Source organism: Ascaphus truei, chromosome 4, assembly GCF_040206685.1.
Source record: "Ascaphus truei isolate aAscTru1 chromosome 4, aAscTru1.hap1, whole genome shotgun sequence".
In the NCBI taxonomy this organism is placed as follows: Eukaryota; Metazoa; Chordata; class Amphibia; order Anura; family Ascaphidae; genus Ascaphus; species Ascaphus truei.
The window spans coordinates 362,755,567-362,778,069 of NC_134486.1; the positions used below are offsets into that span (position 1 = coordinate 362,755,567).

Consider the following 22,503-nt stretch of genomic DNA (forward strand, 5'->3'; position numbering starts at 1 on the left):
CTGAGGTGCCCGCCATACAATGTAAAAGGGATGGACATTTCAATATAAATGTACACAATCACACACACGATTATGCCTTGGGCCCACAGCCAAACTTGAAGCTTCTTCTCTGCTGCAATACATTATTCTGCCCATACTGCTGTACAAAAGAAATAAATGGCTAATCACTGACAACATGGTTAACCACACCGGTTTGCAGGCTTTATTAATATCATACACGTCCATGATAAAATGCACAGGTATTCCGTAAATATGCATCAAGGATGTGTTACAGCTATGGTAGTTGAGAGAACAGCAAATGTGTTTGAAGACCCCAGCCCAGATCTTTGCTGGTAGCTGAAGCACTAAATGCAGAACAAAATAGTGGCATGGTATATCTGCATATACAGTATGTTACAGTGCATGGCCCACAACAAATGATGAAACACACTGGGGACGGAAACGTGGATTATTCAGAAGCCTGCAGCAGCCTGGGGCAGTGAGGAGTTTCAACCAAGGTGATTTTTATCTGTGCATTCCACATAAATGTGTCTAGAAAGTGCTAACCCACAGTGACTAGAAAGCACAGGGAATATCTGAGCAGACCGAGCTTAAAACAGAAAAGATCCAGCTCATTGGAAGAAGACAACAAAGGTGCAGGACATTAAAAAATATATTGGAGTGCCGGCTGCAAATATATATATATATTTGCAGCCGGCACTCCAAAGTTAAGCATGTAGGTGCATGTTCCATAGAAAATTGAATAAAATACGATACCGTTGTTTAGACGAAAGCAGGAAACCGCACTCAAGTAGTGAAGGTATAAGGTTTGCATTATAAGGTAAAACAAGGCTTTTGCCTTATAATACAAACCTTATACCTTCAGTACTTGAGTGCTGTTCCTGCTTTCGTCTAAACAACGGTATTGTGAGTGTATGTATGTGTGTATGTATGTACACACACAATATAATATATATATATATATATATATATATATATATATATATATATATATATATACAGTATGTCCATCTGTACCATGTTAGCCGAGCTTAATAATCAACCGAATAGACGATACCGTTCTGTGGCTAACAAAATGCTAACGTTAGCCACAGAACCGTAGTGTGTGTGTGTGTGTGTGTGTGTGTGTGTGTGTGTGTGTGTGTGTGTGTGTGTGTGTGTGTGTGTGTGTGTGTGTGTGTGTGTGTGTGTGTGTGTGTGTGTGTGTGTGTGTGTGTGTGTGTGTGTGTGTGTGTGTGTGTGGTGGTAAAAAGGCAACAGCACTCAGCAATATCAGAAATGACCTGTATAATTATTTAAGAATACTTGAACATAGAATCAGTAATCTTTAATTTATCAGATCACATCCTTAGTGAGAGTGAAATCTTGGTACTTAATAAAGGACTTTCGTTTGTACCGACCAATTTCCATCATTCCTTTGACTGGGAGGTGTATCTTTTTAGGCTGAATCGCCAATTGAAATTGAAGGACTTCTACAGCAGAATGGATGAGGCTGGAACCACCAATGTTGCTGTCAATATCACATCGGATGCAAGGAAATTTAGGCCCAAGGGTACATTTGACCCACAAGTGATCAATCACAGTATTTCTACGTTTATGGGCCTAATTGAGTCACATACTAGACAACGTGCTAAGGATCATCAAATAAGTTGTTACAACTTCACCAAAGAGAAAAATCAGGCATTAAAATCCCTTAACAACAACAACAGCGAGATTATCGTCAACCTGCGGACAAGGGAGGTTGCATTGTGGTGATGCGGTACTCCTATTATCGCAACAAGATTCTTCGACTAATGGCAAATAGGGATCATTACAAAAACTTAAGGAGGACCCTACAGCTTCCTATAAACGTGAAGTGGATTCCAATATCAGGATGGGAACAAGTAATGGTTGGATTACTGAGGATACAGCCAAATTCCTCACCACTGAACATCCGATCATACCGGTTTTATATACTGCACCGACACACTTTATTCGAGCAAATACCCGGTATGTACCTGGCAGATACCTGGAATGCGCCACTCCTCACCTCTGACAAGCCCCGTTGCATTTGCCTTCCCAGCCTGGGTTCATGCCTGGCTGACGGGCGGCTGATCTGTTAAATGATAATGATTAGGATTTAATAGGCTGCAATGCTTCGCGTGTCTACCAGATGGCATAAATTCCTGAATTGTAATGCATTATATATTTATATACTGTGCAGTATTGCAGCCAGAGGGAATAAAATGCTTCAATCCCTGCTTGGAAAATACCTCAATGCACTCGGGCAGAAAACAGTCACAAACCTCAATACACCCGGGTATACCCGAATTCGTGGGACTAGCCAAGCTCGAATAAAGTGTGTCGCCAGTGTACCCTGCCCAAAGTCCATAAATCTCTTACAGAACCCCCTGGCAGACCGATCATATCTGCCAGAGGGTCATTATGTCAACCATTGTCACAATTGTCTGACTTCTATCTCCAGCCCATTGTGTTTAGCATGTGCTCCTATATCAAGGACACTACAGACTTTATTAATAAGCTGGCGGTACTCACGTTTGATATCACGGATGTCCTCATGGTAACCCTAGACATCTCAAGTCTTTATACCAATATACCCCATCAGGAAGGTAAAGAGACAATTAGGAATCATCTGGGGTGCCCTGGTCAATATGTTGGACCTCCACCTGAATTCCTCATGACCCTGATTGACCTTATACTCTACAAAAATTACTTTAGGTTCGAAAGATCTTACTACATACAGTTAATGGGAACCGACATGTGGTACAACATGGCCCCGGCTTATGCCAACATTTTCATGGATACATAAGAACACACCCATCTTCTGCACGACGCTCCACATGTTGAGTGTATACTACATTACTCAAGATACATTTAAGTGTTTTTAATCTGGGGCGGACGCAGACAGGACCTACTGGACTTTATTGCATACTTAAACGAAATACCATCAACCATTCGCTTCACGTCTCACCATAGCGCAACGGAGATTGTATTCCTGGATACTACCGTATACAAACACAATAATACACTGTGTACCAGGATACACATGGAGGGCACGGATAAAAACACGCTCCTAGATGTCAGAAGCCACCATCCACCTCCATTGAAGAGGGGGCTTCCATTCTCCCAGATGCTACGTGTATGGCGGATAACTAGTAACCCAATGGAACTTGAAGCTGCCCTCCAACAAATGGCTGAACGCTTCAATGAAAGAGGCTATGACCAGACAGAGATCGAGCAGGCACTCTTAAGGGCACGGCTGCCAGCACGGGAGCATCTATTGAAATCAACGGTTAAAGTCAAAGACAGTAATCGCTTTAACGTGTTTCCACATACAGCACTGCCTCTGGCCATATTCAACGCATCATTAGGAGGCACTGGCATATCTTGGCCAACGATGAGCATATTGGCAAATATTTTACATCGCCACCCCTTTTCTGCTACAGGAGGTGTCGAAGCATTGGTGATTTACTCACCAAAATCGGATCCAGTGGAGAAATATGCCACTGTCCCTATGTGGCTCACTGAAGCTCCTGGTGTTCACAAATGCAAGGGTTGTGTTAACTGTCAATACCTGATGCTGGGTAATGTGTTCATGCACCCCCATAAGGGTCATCCCATCAAGCTAGTAGATTTCTTAAATTGTGAATCGAAATTTGTGGTGTATATTATCAAGTGCCCTTGCGGACTATTCTAATGTCGGAAAAACATTGAGGATGCTTAAGGAGAGGATAGCTATGCATCGATCCACTATACGAAAGGCCCTCTCTGACTCAACTGATCAGGATGATCTGAAATTGCAACCAGTAGCTAGACATTTCAAACTTAAACAACATGCCAATTGCACAGGCTCATGTCCCACCTCGGGCCGGGAATAGACACAAGCTACTGCTTCAACTTGAGGCAAGAATGATACATAAACTGGACACAATGGCCCCAAAGGGCCTTAATGAGGATATGAATCTTGGATGTTTTCTTTAGCATCTGATCACAGTTTATTATCATGACTATAAGACTTGTACAATGCTGTCTGTGTCCCCTGTCCTTACTTGGGGCACTGTACTTATCTTATTAGCAATGTACTCATTGTGCATGTTCAGACTTTCCATTGATGTATAGTCATTCCCATTGGTTTTTTTCACCCTCCTCTGCATCTTCCCTTGACATCCCTCCCCCCTCCACCTCCCCTTTCCCCCCTTCCTCCTCTTCTCTTCTCTTTCCCATCCTCCCTCTTTCCACCTCCCCCCACCACCTTGCGCACATCACTTTCATCACTATTGGTTGGTGTTAAAAAAGATTCTATGTGCTAGTATTCTTAAATACTTATACAGCTCTTTTCTGATATTGCTGAGTGCTGTTATGTGCAACATATCCGTGTACACCGTCAGCGCAATACAAGAAAAAAACAATTATTATATGCATTGAATTATGCATCTTACTTTGGGAGCCATTTTTAAAGTGGTCAAAAGTCTACAACCCTGCCAAAGGAGCCAGCAGCGGAGACTAGCCGGCTTAGTTGGAACACCACACAGTTTATTTTGTGAACAATCCTTTTTAAAACAATTAGCAAAAATTATTTAAAAACACTTATGGTTGTCTGCCTGATTCTGTAAAGGGAAGGCATTCATTGCCCAAGATTGAGGCCCATAAATACCAAGTGGTGCTACTCTAGAAGACACTTTACATGTGCTGTAAGGTGTCCTATAGCATTGCACCGCTAAATAAATGTGTGCCTTCATCTACTACATGTACCACTGCCTTTGTTCATGTTGGAGCTAAATCAGACTGCACATTAAGAATCACTTCATGCTCTCTAGCTGCTGCAATTTGGTTGAAACCCCTCATTCCACATCATGTCACTACTGCTCAGAAAACATTTCAGAAGCTAATTTGAGAGGAGTAGAAGCCTCGATGCGGTCAGAAACCCTCCAGGTCCCTGCGGTACCTTCCTGCCACAGCCATTTAAGAAACGGTTTGCCGACACTGGCTAATGGCTGGAAGAGAACGGTATGTGACAAAATCCCAACAAATGAACAAAAAACCCTCTCTGAAATAGGTTTAACAACAAAAAATACCACAGACTTCCTGAAAGGAAAACAATGCTTTGATCTCTATGCAGCTTATTTACTATACGGGCTAAATATTTAATCAACCAAATTTAAACATTTCCTTTTTACTTATTTTTGTTATAAAAAGGACAGTTGTGTCAATATCACAGCATGAAGCATATATTCATTATGCCATTTTGTGCTGCAACAGTAATCTTAAAATTGCTTTGGGGGGCCGGGGGAGGGCAGTTAACTGGCGTTTTTCAAGACATGTAGTTATGTAAAGCACAAGATAATAATAAATAAAAAAAGGTAAAGTATGCAGGACTCTCTGTGATGATTTGATTAAATGCATCAGGGGTGATTTTTTATTGTAGAAAGCCAATAACGCTGCATAACTGAGCCACTGACATTCCTTACCATATAATATATTTGTAAGAGAACGGACAGTACTATTGTCAGACGCAACTGGTCTAAAATTGTAGGCTCGCAATTCAAAGGCTAGTGCCAATGGAACTGCCCTCTATGCCTGTGAGGAAGCACTCGTGTGGGTGTGAAACGCGTCAGGCTAATGGTCTTCCGTTTGTCCTGATCTCTGTGGAATAAATATGTCAAGTTAAGAACCTTTCATGGATTCTTTGCATCATGCGGACTGGGATATTTTGTGCTATATATGAACAGGGTAAGCCACGGGGGGAGATTTTTGACTATATCCACAAGATTATATATATATATATATATATTAGTGTTCGATAAACCTATAGATTTGCACGCCCCGGGCGAGTGGATTTAACATCGTGGCGAGCTCCTATTGGCCCAAGCAGCACACGTGTAGTACTAGGTGGAGAGTATATTTTTTTGTTCGGCGAGTAGATTTTTTGGTGATTTGTCGACCGCTGTGTGTGTGTGTGTGTGTGTGTGTGTGTGTGTGTGTGTGTGTGTGTGTGTGTGTGTGTGTATATATATATATATATATATATATATATATATATTCTTGTGGATATAGTCACAGTCTTATTTATGCGGTGAAAGAAGCTTGAAGCTTAGGGACACTGTCAGTCGCTGTTCAGTCTGAGCGCAGAGGTTTAACAAGTTTCTTGAATTTTTTCTAGTTGAATCGAAGCAATGTACAGCATAATAAATACATTTTGTTGGAAATTAGCGAGGAGGGAGGAGTCTTGTTTTGCACTAGCACCACTTACTCAGCATAAGTTGTAGCATATGCACACGCATCTATTTTTGCAATTACAGGAAACTGCGAGCTATTCTAACTCACGGCTCTTCAGCTAGTTTTGAAAAGGGGCTGGATCAGAAACAAAATCGAAGAAGAAGGGCCGCAAGAGTATTGTACTTCATTATTGATGCATTGTAAGACTTATAAATGCTTGGAAAATGCTGAAATGTAATAATTGTGTACTTCTGTCCTATATACTTGTTCATTACCCTAAACTACATGTGTTTCAGTGTGAAAAATGGCACTTAGCCACGGCAATCCAGTTGCTTAGCTTTAAGGAAATGTAATTACCGGAGCCGCCGATCTCCCGTGATGGATCAGTGAAGATACGGCTTCAACACTATGGCCGCCTATTTCAATACAGGAAGTGCGGTGCTTTTGGAAATGGTTGCTACAGCAAGCCAAGGAAGCTCAATATATTAACACTCGTTAAAAAGGGCATGGAGTGTGGGGAACGGGGAATGCAGCAAGGCCTCGTCCCCAGTGAACGTGACCACGCTGCGAACAAAGAGACGGCCCTCTATGAGGCCAGCCCCAGTCAGTGCGCCATCGCGCATGCACAAAGCGCTATGGCGCGATTACATTTTGAAGTCAAGAAATGTGACTTTTGGCACGGTTGGTGAGCGATGGCCACGTCACGGCTGCGGTTCATGGCCGTGCCCCAACCACGCCTCACCGTCGCGAGTGCTCTGAAGTCCTCAGATCAGTCAGGTTAAGGCCACGAGCGCCGCCAGCCACTCTGTTGCGCGGGCGCGCTCACTGGGGCCGAAGCCTTAGTGTTACCCAATACTACACAACTGATTTATTTTTAAAAAAAATCCACATATTGGTAGGGTGACCAGACGTCCCAGTTTCGCCGGGACAGTCCCGTTTTTGGGAGGGTTTTGTCCCGGTTTTTGGATCCCCCTGGCGAAAAGTTGACCGTGCATGTGTGAAAAGCTCTTGCCGACAGCGCATGCACAACTGGCCAGCTCCGATCTCGCCTGCGCAGTCGGCAAGCGCACTTTGCCAACTGCGCATGCGTGATATTTGTCCCAGTTTTTGCTGGGACAAATCTGGTCACCCTACATATAGGATTTTGAATGCATGAAATTAGGAGCAGAAAGTACACGAGACGGATTGGGGAACATTGATCAAAAGCAAGAGTGGCCAACTCCAGTCCTCAAAAGCCACCAACAGGACAGGTTTCAGGCTATCCCTGCTTCAGCAGAGTCTTCAACTGAGCCACCTGTGCTGAAGCAGGGATATCCTAAAATCTGTCCTGTTGGTTGTCCTTGAGGACTGGAGTTGGCCACCATTGCTCTAAACTCGCACATTCAATATTGTTTTGTTTCAATAACCTGACTTTGAGACATACTATCCCCATTGACTATGGTCAGTTTGCACAGTCACTTCATGTAGAAGTGTTAACGTATGAACTGGAGGGACGCCAGTGGCTTCCATTAAAAGAATGACTTGAGTACAGGTTACTGGTATTATTAATATGCAGGTAGCGACTCCAGGTCAGGCCGTGGTTGCACAATAACGGATGAATCAGGAATCCCTCACCCTGGAACAGAAAGAACCTTGGTAAACGTGAAACCGCACCCTGGTGTGTCAATATCGCAATGGAGAAAAACTTCTAATGTTCCCCTTTGACCCCACATTGTATAATAAATGTTACTACAACAACAATGCAGCAGAAGGAGAGAGCAGAATGGATGCAGATTAATAGGTAACCAGTTATAGGGTGCCTCAGTAATTGGATCATACAACAGGGTTTTACTTGTAGCAGCCCTGCTGGAACTAGAAGTGGTACATGTGTAGTAGCCCTGTGAGTACTCAATACAGGACAGTTATAATGTCTTTGCTGCCCTGGAGTATTTCTCTGCCCAATATAAATTGAAGGAAAGAGATTATAAAAATAGCAAATTTTAATATACAATTAGGATTAATTTGTGTGTAATTTCTGGATAAAGCAACCAGGAAGTGCCCCAAAGTCCATCTAAGGATCTATGGCTACTGCTAGAGGTCAGCATTATGAGAATCAAGTCCCTGCTCTGCTAGTCCTTAAGGAATTGCTCAGTCCAGACTTCAGACACTGGTAAAGACTCTCTTGGATCTCTGCTTGAACAACCTCGGGATTGTGCCCCTGTTAAGTGGAACTCTGGGTCCGTCTAATCTTAAATTATAGGTTTCTTCAATAAAGACTATTTATCTATTTAGATAATAAAGACTATTTTGGGGTTCACCGACACCCAATGGTATTCACTTCCTACACCAGTCCAGCTCAAAACCACCACTTCTGCTTGCCCTAACTCCATCAGGGACTGTAACACACATTCACTTGCTGCAGCTGAAGTGTCAGCAGACCTCTGTTAAAGATTCTCCCATCACAAAATATCTACCACTACCAGGAGGTTGTTACACAGTCAAGTGAAAAAAAAGGGGGTACAGTGCATCAAATCCATATCTTCATATATTGATAAAAATAAATAAAGCATGGTGATCCTCTATACAAATACATTTTAAAAAGGTGTCACCCAAGCATAAGTCATTTTAGAGCTACCGAGGGAGACAGTATAGGCCTTATTCTATATAAAAAAAAGTGTGATAGCACTATCACATAGAAAGCCTCATTACTCTCAGAATAAGAGCTTATTGTTGCAATTTCCTCTCCCAGAACCCCTTGCCTGTGTATACCACGCTGCTTATTCGCTCCGACCTGGTCATACTGAATTGTCAGCATTGCCTGATTCTGCCATGTTCTAAGGCAATAGAGATTTGCTCTGAAAACATTTCACTTGGAAAGGTTTACGGTGGTTTTGGAGAGGAGGGGTGGAGGGGGGGGGAAGGGGGAAGAGTCACATCAGGTTTATAAATAAAAAGGAAGCAGGACGCTGAATCATTTGGTATCTTCCCTGACCAGGCAGTGTTTATGCAGCGGGTAGCTTCTTTTTAAAACAAAATATGACTCTTAGACCTGCTGCATTAGGTAGCTTGTACAACAAAGAGGGGGTTAACCTCTCAGATGCAAGGGGATGTAATCCAAACGCCGCTTCCACAACATTCATCTGAGCTATATGGTATATGTACACGGATTTGCTCCGCAGATATATTTCATTTCTCAATATTCTCCTGCGCACAGATGTAGCACGCTAGTCTCATCGTTTTAATAAAAGATGGTTATTTTATTCAGGTCAACGTTTCGGTGTTCCTTTCACACCTCTGTCAGCTCACGGTGACCGGAATAAAGTAAGAATCTTTTATTAAAACAATGAGACTGGTGTGTACATGAAGGTGAGATTCTTTTTATTTAATCAAGATGTGCAGCAGTTCCAACTTTGTTATTTCTCAATATTCCCCATTCATCTCCTTATTCATGTTGTGCCATGTCTAGCTCCCACTTTCCACCCCTTTCTGTAGGATGTTTATCAGAGATATTTTCGCTCACATCTTAGGCCTCGGACATAGTGGTGTGAGCAAGGTTGAGCCGTGCTGAGCCGCGCTAACATTCGGCACTGAGCCCCTGCAGCCGCAATGAGAGCGGCTTTAGCAGGGGCTCGCGCACGCGTCCGCACGCTTGGGGAAGCGTGTGTCTCACGAAGTTTTCAAATTTGGCGCTCGCCGGAGCGCAGGGCCGGTCACGTGAGCTGTTCGCCCAATGAGGGCGAACCAGCTCCGTGACGTCACTGGCCCGCCCCCAGACCCGCCCCCGACACGTCCACGGACGGCGCGCTGTGTTAGGCCAGGGAAAGCACAGCTTTCCCTGAGCCTCAGCGCGCCTCCGCACTGATTTACCCACAATGTCCCAGGCCTTATATTCGTTATTGGGCCTAGTTTTGTCATTTACTCTGTATTTCTAATATGTAAAGACCTGCAAACCAAAATATTCATATAAAGAAAAAGAAAAAGAAAAAAGAAAATGAAAATCACATCTGTGCTCTTATTTCTTATCCATTTAATTTGGAAGCAAAGTATCACTAAGGTCTCCCCTTGTACAGTTTATCACCAGCTGCCCCGGATCCTTTAATCACCCAGTTTTCTGCACAATAACAGAGCTTCATTTGAAATCTAACTAGGCGCTCTCCAAGACATCTGCTCTTTATTATGTCTAGAAGGACAATGCTTAATACACAATTCCTTCAATCACTCCTCTTGATCCCACACACGCAATGAGATTATGAGAGATGATGGCATGTAGTTTTGGTAGCAAATGACACCTAAATGCAACATAATGACCCATAATTGATCATTTTTCAACATCGCGGGCCATGTTCACGCCACGTGGCTTGATGCTCTTGCGCTGTAATGCCGAATTACTATTGTGCCCGAATGGCCACCCGTGTCATGAATAAGGTCCTGTCAATGCTGAACATTAAACATCTTCACAGCCACCAACACATAGGCACTAAAGGGGTTAAATCTATAGCAGTGTTTCCCAACTCCAGTCCTCAGGGAACCCCAACAGGCCAGGTCTTAAGGATATCCCTGCTCCAGCACAGGTGAGTGACCCACCAATGCTGGAGCAGGGATATCCTTAAGACCTGACCTGTTGGGGTTCCCTGAGGACTGGAGTTGGGAAACACTGCTCTAGAGATTTCCAGTTACAAGCTTAAAATGACTATTAACTCTTTCCTACAACACTGGTTCATTCGAATAGTTGAACTACTAAACTATTATTACTTTTAACACAACTAATACAGCGGGGAACACCGCTAAGCTAAAAATAGCACAACATTACGTTGTCTAAAGGGGTTTATTTACCAAGGTCCACTGTACAATAGACTGTAAGCTCTCCGGGGCAGGGATTTCCTTTCCTACTGTCTATTTTGTTTGCTGCACTTACTGTATTATAATTTCCTGTACTACACTGTCTCTTTTGTAAAGCGCAGAGTACATTTGTGGGCGCTATATAAATATATACATGCATAAACTCCCACTGACATGAATGCCAGTTGACACCAGATTGGGTATGAAATGAAATTCCCCCCCAAGTTTTCATGTTGAGGTTATATGTAGCATTCTGAGAATAAGACATCGTTTATAGTGCAGGCGCGGGCACGACAGAGTGCATGTAGGCGCGCGACGGAACGCATGTACATGCAGGCGCACACGCGACAGAGCGCATGGAGTCGCTCGAGCGATCCCTGCACTCTGATGGGAAAGCGTGGCCGTGACATCACCAGGCTGGTTTGCTCCCTTTGGCTGAACCGCTCACGCGACGCAGCCATCGCACGAAAAAAAGAACCGCTCACGTGACGCAGCCATCGCACGAAAAAAAAAAATTATTTGTCGGCTCAAAATTCTGCCGTGCGGTCGCCCTTCCTCACACGCACTATGGCCGGCCCGACAGAGCAACTGTATTTTGTTTGCGCCGCGCACACTATAATCGCGGCCTAAGCATTGCTGCTGCCACAACCTGTGTTTGCCACCCGGGGTTACAGAAAACAATTTCCTATTGCTGTGTTGGTGCAGTATGTGCAATGCCCCCGGCCTCCCTTTCTCCAGTACTTCCTCTATGTCATGATGACATCACTAATGTGCATGAATGGCTGCAGAGGATGTGATGAGCTATTTTCTGACATGCTCAGGCGCTCACTAATGCACAATCCTTTACAGGATGTTGTTTTTGGTTCATGGAACCACAATACCTATAAACAGACGACTGTCGCCCCATAAGGGAAAGGAAAGAAAAACAAAGACACCAGCACCATCGATTTAACCCACCGCTGGCCACAGGGGTCCCCAAAAAAATAATTGGTGTAATTGGGTCCATTAGAAATATTTAATCGTCCTTCAAGTAACAATTTTAACTCATGCTCCTCCCATGCTTATGTTTATCTGTTTGCAGATAAGGATTCAATGACGAGTTGCTAAATGTTGCATCATTCTTGCCCCTTTAACCTCAGGAGTACCTGAGAAATATGCATCTCGTGTCAGACACCTGCCACACAAGGGGTTAAAGGCCCAGAATACAGGTTGCTGTAGGCTCTTTCCGATGCTCCACCTTACTCAGTGCATCAGACATCATGCAATGTCTTGAGTGCCTGATCATGAAGGGTACGAGCTGTGTTATTCAGTTTCTGCGTGCCAAACGCCTATGAAGTATAGCTCGCATATTTACATTTTAACATTGCGTGATTACATCTTTAATTACTAGATTTCTCACGCCAATCGTTCTTCCAGAAACCTCCAATTCCGGATGGATCAGTTGGCGGCATCGGGAAGTGAATATGGAACGGTTACTAGTGACGTCACGGGACACGCTGGGGGAAATATATTTGCATTCTAAGTATCACCGAGTTGCGCGTGTCACTACACTGCTAATATGAACTGGCGTAGCAACCGTTGGAAACAAATGAGGTTGAAAGGGAAAACCTACTAACAACTTTAAAAAGAGAACCACCCAGCAACAAACAGACAGAATATAAAACTAATGACACCTACAAACCTCTGAAATACATTGCAGGTCCTTCTAAAAGCTCTGGGATAATATACTCTGGGCCATATTTACAGTAGTAAGCAGTGTTAAACCGTAAAGGCCCCCAATGACTCATTCACTTACAGCGCTCTCATGTAGGTTTCACTGCGTGTCTCATTTTAGACCGTTCCTTGCTGTCTCATCTCTCATGCGTCATACATTGTATACATCATTGCAGTAAATAACTTGATCAGTATAGCTACAGAACACAGGAAGTACACTTTCTGGGTGGGTAACCAACCAGTCCTATTTAGCAAGATGTATGGTTTGTGGAATACAGTAACCGTGACCTGTTGTATGGTTACATTTTTATTATTTCATGTCGACATAAAGATACTCTTCTATATAGAACCAACGTAAATAAAACGAACGCTAGACTAATGTATAAAAAGATTAAGAAAAGGATTTACATTTACAATGGGGCGTTTTGGGTCTTCATCCTTTTGCTCATTTTACTGCGTGTTAAGACCCCTTTGGGTCTCCAGGAGAAAGAAGTCGGGCTGCATTAATATTGGGGAGGTATTAAGATAAACAACACGTCTTCCCCCACAGTCACGGCTTTAAACAAAAACCTTTGAAAACAAACCAAAGTACGCACTTTTAAAGCAGCGATCCCCTCCAGAAGCCTATACGAGTATAATGTTATTATCATATTCCCTGAGCCTGCCGTGCTCCTTTTTTTTGGTGCGTTAAAGCTGCAGTTCAAGCTGTCGCTTTTCTTTCCATTCAATATGCGCATCAATACAATCTGCACACTGACAAGTGATTAGCTACTGTAAGTTGCTGACCGATCCGTTCTCTTGTAAATCGATCACATATACCCACACACGATATTGCTTGAACTGCAGCTTTAAAAGTCATGATTCTCTTACTATAGTAACCTCAGAAGCAAGAGAGTAACATTTACACTACACTAGGCTCTGGGGGGAGCTCCATTTTAACCTCTCAGACACTTCATATTTCCAACGCTTGCATCTCCAGAACAGACCAATAAAAAACGGCGTTGGAAATGTAAAGGAGAGACCTATTACAAGTAGCTGCATACACGTACTGCTGCATTAAAAACCGCAACATGAATCCCACCAATGTGCCTGACTTTGCACATATCTTACGCCACTACGGGTCAATGTGTAGTATTGCTTCCCGATTTGGCATTATATGCCACAGACTTGACTGGCAGTTTACGCTGGATCAGCGTGCGATACCTCGCATCGGCAATCACCGCCACTCGTCTCGTCTGCATTAAACAGGAAAAGGCTAATTACGTTTCTTTTGAAAACGGTCTTTTCTTGTTATTCTAATCATTTTCTTTTAGGTCAAATCCTCCAGTGACTTTTAATGTACAATATATACTGGTGTGACGTTATTGTTAAGGGTTCTCTTAGAACATGGTCGCCACCGTACCCTTGGATCTTAAAGAAATGTATATAATGTATAGGTTTATTTATATGGTGCAACCAATGTACGGAGTGCTTTACAGAATTAGCAGGCATTACAGGGAGAGAGTACAGTACAGGCATACTCCGGTTTAAGGACACTCACTTTAAGTACACTCGCGAGTAAGTACATCTCGCTCAGTAGTCAAATGGCAGCTCACGCATGCGCCTGTCAGCACGTCTTGAACAACAATACCGGCTCCCTACCTGCACCGAAGTTGTGCGCAAGCGGGGAGACTATAGAGCCTGTTACAAATGTGTTATTTACATCAGTTATGCACGTATATGACGATTGCAGTACAGTACATGCATGCATCGATAAGTGGAAAAAAGGTAGTGCTTCACTTTAAGTACATTTTCACTTTACATACATGCTCCGGTCCCATTGCGTACGTTAATGCGGGGTATGCCTGTATACACAGTATCACAAGTACTGTACATTAAACTGGAATATAACAATGGGAATTAGGGAGTATCTGCCCTACAGAGCTTACCATCTAAATGGAGTAATGCTGACATTGTAAGATCTCCAGGGTTGGGATTTCCTTTCCTACCGTATTATTTTATTTGTTGCCTGTCTTGTGCTATAATTCCCTGTACAGTACTGTATTGTCTCTGTTGTAAAGAGCCGAGTACACTGTGGACGCTATATCAATAAAGATATACATACAGAAAAATTACAGAGTACATTAGGAGCAGATGCAGTATAGTATATATTTAAAAAGGGGCAAGTAAGTGCCGGTTGTAGCCACAGGTTCCCACTTGCCATATGCTTTGCTGGAATGGCGAGTTTAGCGGCATGACGAAGATGTAGATCAGGGGTCTCAAATTCAATCCTCAAGGGCCACCAACAAGTCAGGTTTTATGCACATCCCTGCTTCAGCACAGATAGCTCAATCAATGGCTCAGTCTATGAACTGAGCCACCTGTGCTGAAGCAGGGATATCCATAAAAGCTGGCCTGTTGCTGGCACTTGAGGGCCAAGTTTGAGACCCCTGATGTAGATGGATATGGACTGGCGGATGCTGGAGGGAATTTCACAGGGACCGAGCCAAACTGAGAAAGGTTTCAGGCGTGAGAGTGCAGTAGAGACAAACAGAGCAGAGAGGAGACAGCCTTCAGCAGAACATCAGGGACAAGAAGGGGGTGGCTTATGGCTAAATCCCAAATCACAGCAGCCTTAGGCCGCGCTTAAAGTGCCGGCAACGCGACCGATGACGTCACCCAAGTTATATTTTAAGTTTAGGCGGCGTTGCTGGCTACAAGGCTAGCGACGTCACAAAAGGGGAGAGGACAAAAGCACAGAGAAGCTCCTGATTGGCCGCAAGGTGAGACCGTCGCCGAAAAAAATCAAATATCAGTGACTACCAGATTTTTGGTAGCACTGTCGCTTTGTCGCGTGTACTATAAGCCCCGACAACGGCGACAATGCATTTGTTTTGACGCAACGATCGCGTCGCGTCACAATAAGCGCAGAGTTAGGCCTCGCTATAGTTGATGCGCCCGCTTCCGCGCGCCTCAGCGCAGTGCACACTCGCCTGCAGCAGGAGATTTCCTGTCCTCCATGTAGAGGCGTCAGGGAGGCGTGTCGGAGGGCGTGGCCGTGACATCACGGAGCTGGTTCACCCTCATTGGGCGAACCGGCCGGTGCGTGGGAAATAAAAACTTGTTTGTAGCGCCGGTCTCCCCGTCGCACATGTGCACGCACGCTACACAAATACATTGTCCTAGTGTTTGTTTTCGGCACGAGCTACGTAGCTCGCGCCGTCTCCTGCACTATGGACGCAGTCATAGGCTGCGCTTATAGCGGCGGTGACGCGACGTCGCAGCAAAACAAATGTATTGCCGCCATCGTTTGAGCTTATAGAAGCAAGGCGACGGCTTGGTCGCGATCGATGGAAGCCAAATCAATTTTTCCAGCGACCACAGCGTGACGTCACCGTCGACGACACTATAAGCGCGGCCTTAGTTACACTGCAGCATTCTTACCTCATAAGCCAAGATCCTATAACTATCCCCAACAAATGCAGCATGTGATGCAAGTTCTTTGAAAATGTACTCTCTGCAGTTATAGATGTGTGAAATATTAGTACTGTACTGTACACCTTTATGTTCAATGTGAACTTTGGACATTTGCAGCTGGAAAGAGAGTTGCAAAAATGAAACTTCCCCAAACATGTCGTCTACCAATTTCTTACTCGAAAATCACCTTTGATCAAAACATTTACACATTTTTTTATTTTCCAGCAAAGAGAAACATTCACTTGAACCCTGTGAATAAACAAATAGCTTTCGCTTTAGGGTAACAAATACATTGCTAATCAGCTTTTCATTGGTCTGCTCTGGGCATACAAGAAAATCTATTAACCTCTTTTATACTGGATGATTATGTAAGACTGGAATGTGTTCGAAACTACGAAACAAATATTAAAAGGGAGAATTCGGTATACAAGGAACGGTCGTTCTTGCCTGAAAATCCCCAATATATTCTATGGGGATTTCGGCTCAAACGTCTGCTTCTGCGTATATAGAATAAAGGCAGTAAGGGGCACATTTATCAAGATAAAAAGGTACGGGTTATCACACCCGTTCGGGAGATAAAGCAGCACTCTAAGCGACCGTATGCTTTTTTTTAAAAATAGGGTTGAACAGGAAGTCTCCAGAGCTGAACCGTGTTTATTTCAGCTCCGGGGACCCCCTGCTTAGTGAGATACTTACCTCCATAGGTGCTGCCGGTAGGAGGCCTTGCTGGGTTCACAATATGGCAGTTTAAAACTCCCGCGCCCCTCGTTTCTTCCTATTGGCTCGTGTGATGCTGGCGCTTGAAACTTTGCAGAGATACCTGCAGCCCCTCCAGAGGTCTATCTCTGGAAGCAGAGGGTCCGCTGGGCTGAAATAAATGGGGTTCAGCTCCAGAGATCCCCTGCTTCAATCATATTTAAAAACCAAAAACAGAGTTGCTTGGGATGCTTCTTTAACCCCTATCTAAGTTAATTGAAGTTAAGGCTGGAACGGGTGCGATAACTGTTACACTTGATAAATGTGTCCCTAAGAACATTACGAAAGGCTCAGTGCTTCACTCCATTGAACATACAATATATGTTGCTGAATGGTTCTGGGACTTCTTCCTCCTATTCCAGTTTTAGAAACGGTCCGGTTCATTAGAAGTAGGGGAAGAAGCTTTTCAGGGGTCTGGATTTCTTAGATTAGAACTTTTTCATCGAGAATCTGGGCATAGTCTAAAGTGTTGCAGCCTAGTCGTTCTCATCTTACCACAGGGCACTACTGACGAACATGAACACCCCAATAACTCTCACAATACACCCCAATTACGCTGCCATTACCAGGGTTAGTCAAAGGGCTTACACCTAGGGAGTACTAGGTCTCCCAGAAAGACGTATAAATTAACAAAAAAAACTATTTAGCAAAACGTGTCAGAAAACCAGAACATTCACCTTCAAAAAGAGCTCAAAGACACTATGTATATTAAATCTAAAATGTAATCTAACAAAAGGCTTTATAGTGCTAACTGCTAGTACAGAAAAAGATTGCAAAGTTACGTAAAGTGAGAATAAAATCTGTGTATAAAATAAAAAACCTATACATTACCAGCGAATGTTATAAGGTGGAAATGTGACACACACACACACACACACACACACACACTACCCCAAGTTGAGTCTCAAGTTGTGTGTTTCAAATCCAAACTCCTATACCCCATAATCCTTTGATCTAAAAGAGTCTAGATCCCTTGACAGGCCTGTCGGTTTGAGTCTTGACTAGGGGACACTTATGACCTGGGAGAGAAGAAATCTATGATTTCCAATTTAATCAGGGAGTATAGACTACTGAATAGCTCTTTACCAGCACTAGCACCGCCAAATGCCAGACCATGTCCTGCACATATGCAATGTAATGTACCCCTTGTTAACCTGGAGGGAGATATATTTCCGACTATTCTATATAATACAATTCTATTAATGTTTACTTCCTGAAAACCAAATGCGTTCACAAATCAGACGTATCTATATCTATCATCAATTAGGAGGTAATTCTTCATTTTATGAGTCAGCCGTTTGCGGACGAAAATCCACATTGGACTTCAAATGGCATTTTGCAGCTGAAAACTACACAAATAACCGATAAAGGATAGTATGTATGTTTCTGAGGACAACATTGGGAAGGTCTGTCTGCTGTTTCACAGCCCTGTACCTAGAACAGAGCGTAAGCTCTCCAGCGAAGTACCCTTCTGCAGCAGCCACATTATCTCCTTTAGAGACAATTCTGTAGACATTTATTTTTACAGCAAAACAAGTAGGTGAAGATCGAAGTGATTTACAAAGTCTATCTTTGGCTAATTTATGCAGTCAAGAGCAGCTCAGCGTTAGAACGGATATGATAGAAACCTTTCGCCTACGATCACAAGACATGCACTTTTCTTTTATCACGTTTGCAAGGAGTTTGCCAAGTAAAAATCTCTCCAGTCTGAAATATGGGTTTTGCCAGAGACCGAAAGATATTTAGTAGAGTACCCATTGGCTTATATACCTCACCAATCACAAATCTATATACTGTAACATGTGGAGAGGAGATACCTGGGACATGAACGGATTTAAATACGCAAACAGGATTATTTCCTCCCAGATATCGCTCCGCGTGTTATAGATTGTTTTGTAAACCTCCCAAAACACCAAACAATGGGTTCTCTACTCCCTCCTCTAAAGCAAAATTCATATTTCAGAATATATTTTTCTCTGAACAAAAAAAAAAAATGTTCAAAAATGTTCAATTACTGTATGCTTCGACTTTTACCAAAACAAAACAGTTCTATTGACAAGTTTGCACACATCTAGTTATGACCAATCTACTGTATCAGTTATGCATTAACGGTGGGGGGCAAAGAGGCCATTTATCACCCTGCCCGTGTTAGGATATACAAGGTATATGCAAGAATGATTAGCCTAGCAAGTCCCCACTTAACACCTCCTGTGAACATTCTTTTCACCTCCTTCTTTGCCAAAGGGACCTGCCATTCATTGCAAGACTGACTCTTTAGATAGTAATTTAGAAGGGTTTAAACAATATTTATAAAATAAAACGCTCGGAGGGGGGGGGGGGGGCGGAGAAGTCATTTTAAAATAAATTCCTTAAGTCAAAACAAAGAAAATAAAATGGTGTGCAAATAAAACACAGCGATGCCCGTGGTCTGGAAATAAAGGAAAACTAGTCTTGGGCCATGCATTAGTGTGACTTGTTGATCCTGATTAGCAGGGACAGGCTCAGCAAGTCCTGATTTATAGCGTCCATCACTCAATGCCACGAAGACACGGCCTTTGAAATAACAGAGCAAAAGTCTAGGACCCCTGTACTCTATCCAATACAAAATGCTAGAGCTTTAATGAGCATATAATAACGACAACAATAAAAAGGTGAGTGGACCTTACCAGATTTCCCCCAACAGAACACTTCAGCAGCTCACGAACCATTTAACTCAATTACCCAATCTAAAGGCTACGAATACAGCACAAGTACGCCATGTACCAACTACTTGACCCATTACAATAGCACCGATCTTCACGGAAACCCAACCTATGTTGGCCTCCTGTCCACCTAACCCACCTTCATTAGATGTGGCAGTGTTACAAACAAGAACGGTATCTTTCTTATACATCACATACATAAAGCTTGGCCCCTGCAGTACACCTCCTAATGTCCCTGTACGTTCTTCCTACCAATAAATTAGATTGTAAGCTCTTCGGAGCAGGGCCTCCTTTTCATAAATGTTACTTTTATGTCTGATGCACTTCTCCCCTCTGTGTTACTTGTATTATTTGTTATAGGATTGTCACGTGTATTACTGCTGTGAAGGGATATATACATTAATGGCGCTATATAAATAAAGACATACATACATACATACATACATACACTAACAGGGTACTCAGCGCTGTACATAGAATTTCTCCGGCACAATGAATCACTGCCCAGTAGAGTTCACAGGCTAGTTTTTGGAACCTGAGGCACAGGGAGATTCAGTGACTGGCCGAGATCACATGGAGGAGACACTAGGTGCACACACTTCAAACGCAGTCACATTACCACGCAGCTACCATCAAGAATTATAACACCCTCTGAATATTATTTTTGTTTTCTCTTCATTACCTTTCTATTATTATTTTTTTGTTGCATAATCTTGAAAAATCCTTGAAAGACAACCCTAACTAGTATACAACCCAACTGCACACTTAACTGCATTCATTGACTGCCAAATTCAAAACCCCTGTACGCTATAATTGCTTGATCATTTTATGAAGAACGCCTATGTTACAGTCCCCTAATAACATACCTAATAGATCATATGGGCACTTGGTGATCGTTCTGACGGCTTCAACAGAACAGCCATGCCCAATCAAAACAGAAGGTCCTTCCACCTTTGAATCCAGTATCTAGGCCCTGGTTGTGTCGTGATCTCTCCGGTAGCGATCACATGACTGAAGTGGTGGAGGTCCGGTAGCACTCTAATACCCTGGCCCCCCGACACTCCAAAAGGTAAAAAAAAAAAAGTACCACAACCTATAAGGACGCTACACTTCTCCAGGATCAATACGGCTACTAGAACTTCAAACTACGCCCCTGGCTAGGGTTGCCAGATGGCTTCTCCAAAAATACTGGACACAATGGTGAAAGATGCAACGTGCTCGAGAAACACACACACCTCTCACCACTCCATGCTGTTTCCTCCTCTCCTTTGCCCCACCCCCAGGCTCCCGACACCTCCTCCTGATTGGCTGCATTACTCAGCAGCAGCAGCAGCCACTCAGGATGGAGGAAGCTGCCCAGCCCATAGCAACAGCCTTGCTCTGGGAAATCTTGCGCTCCCCCCAAGCTTGTCAGGTCAATATGTCCAGTATTACCGCCAAGTATTATTTTCACTAGACAGAGTGTCCAAATACAGGACAGTCCAGTTCAATACTGGACACCTTACCCCTGGCTTAATAAGATGTGCTGGGCGAGGAGGCAGAAAAACAGGTTCTCTTTGGCAATAAGGGTCAGCGACACCACAGTTCCTCAACCAATCCCAAAGACAACCTCATGGTAAAATGATGTGGTTATAGTGTAATTGTGGATGAAAAATTGTGCACTGCATTTTAAATAATAAAAAAAACCTATAGGATTTTTAGATTTACACACGGTCACGATGTTAACATTAATAGCCGATGCATTTTGACGTATTCCATTTTCTGTGCAGTTTTTTTTTTTAAGGAAGGCACATAACTATTGATAAACAGTTAAGAGGCATAAGATCATATAAAACGTAGGACCCTGGTGGGGAATAAAAGGGCTGGGAAATACAGTGATAACCTTGCAATGTGTATGAAAACTTGTACGTGTCTACCTCTTCGTTGAGCAATGCGTTGGAAACCCTTACGGGAGAAAATGGGTTAAACCTGTGGTGATATGTGGCAAGTGGGTTAAGGATATTTCAGTAACTAATATGCCATAGTATTTGTCCTGGACAAGAGCAGACGTACTTTAGGTTGTAATTTTAATGGCCCAGAGGAGAGTTCTTCATAATGAAATGACTGTAACAAGCTCTCTCAAACCGGCGATAAATCTGCAGAAGCCGTCTCAATAATCATATATCAGCCGTAAAACGCGCTGCCATAAGGCTCAAGCCATGTCACATCCAGCCTTGCTGTTAATGACATTATTCCATTTTTAGACCTCCTTTTTGGGATGTGGTGATGGAGCCTTTTTTTCCTTTCAAGTAACTTTATACAGCTTAACCCTGTTATAACGCGATCCGTTACAACGCGGATCCGCTTATAACGCGATGCAAGCGTGGCTCCCAATTTTCATATATATGAAAACTTTACAACACGATTATTGGTGTCTTAAATACTTTATTGTACAATGCATACATTTCTAATGCGATCCGCTTTGAACGCGATGTGATTCCTTGGACCCCAAGCACAGCTTTATAAGGAGGTTGAGCTGCATTCATAATGCTCAGCTAATTTGTCAGGAAAACGAGCACTAGAGCAAATAAAAAGCAAGAAGTATACACGGTAGTTGAATCGGACCAAGCGCATCTTACTTGTTAGACAGCAGTAGCACTTTTCCATCATCAATATCATAATACCCAACAATGAAGGAAAGGTTATTATATATTATTATAAATTCACGCCGACGTTCAAATTGGTCAGCGTGTCAGTCATTACCAGGTGAACAAGAATTGCGGTATCCAAAACAAATCGGTGGGCCCCACCATCAGTGTGCGTCGGTGACAGCGGCTCCCCCCCCCCCCCAGGCACTATGCGT

At 43.2% G+C, this 22,503-nt stretch overlaps 1 protein-coding gene across 8 annotated transcripts in view; it reads right to left on the reverse strand.

Moving 5' to 3' along the window:
* ASAP2 (ArfGAP with SH3 domain, ankyrin repeat and PH domain 2) overlaps positions 1-22,503 on the reverse strand; it is a 199,894-nt gene that overhangs the window by 175,363 nt on the left and 2,028 nt on the right. The window lies entirely within an intron of this gene.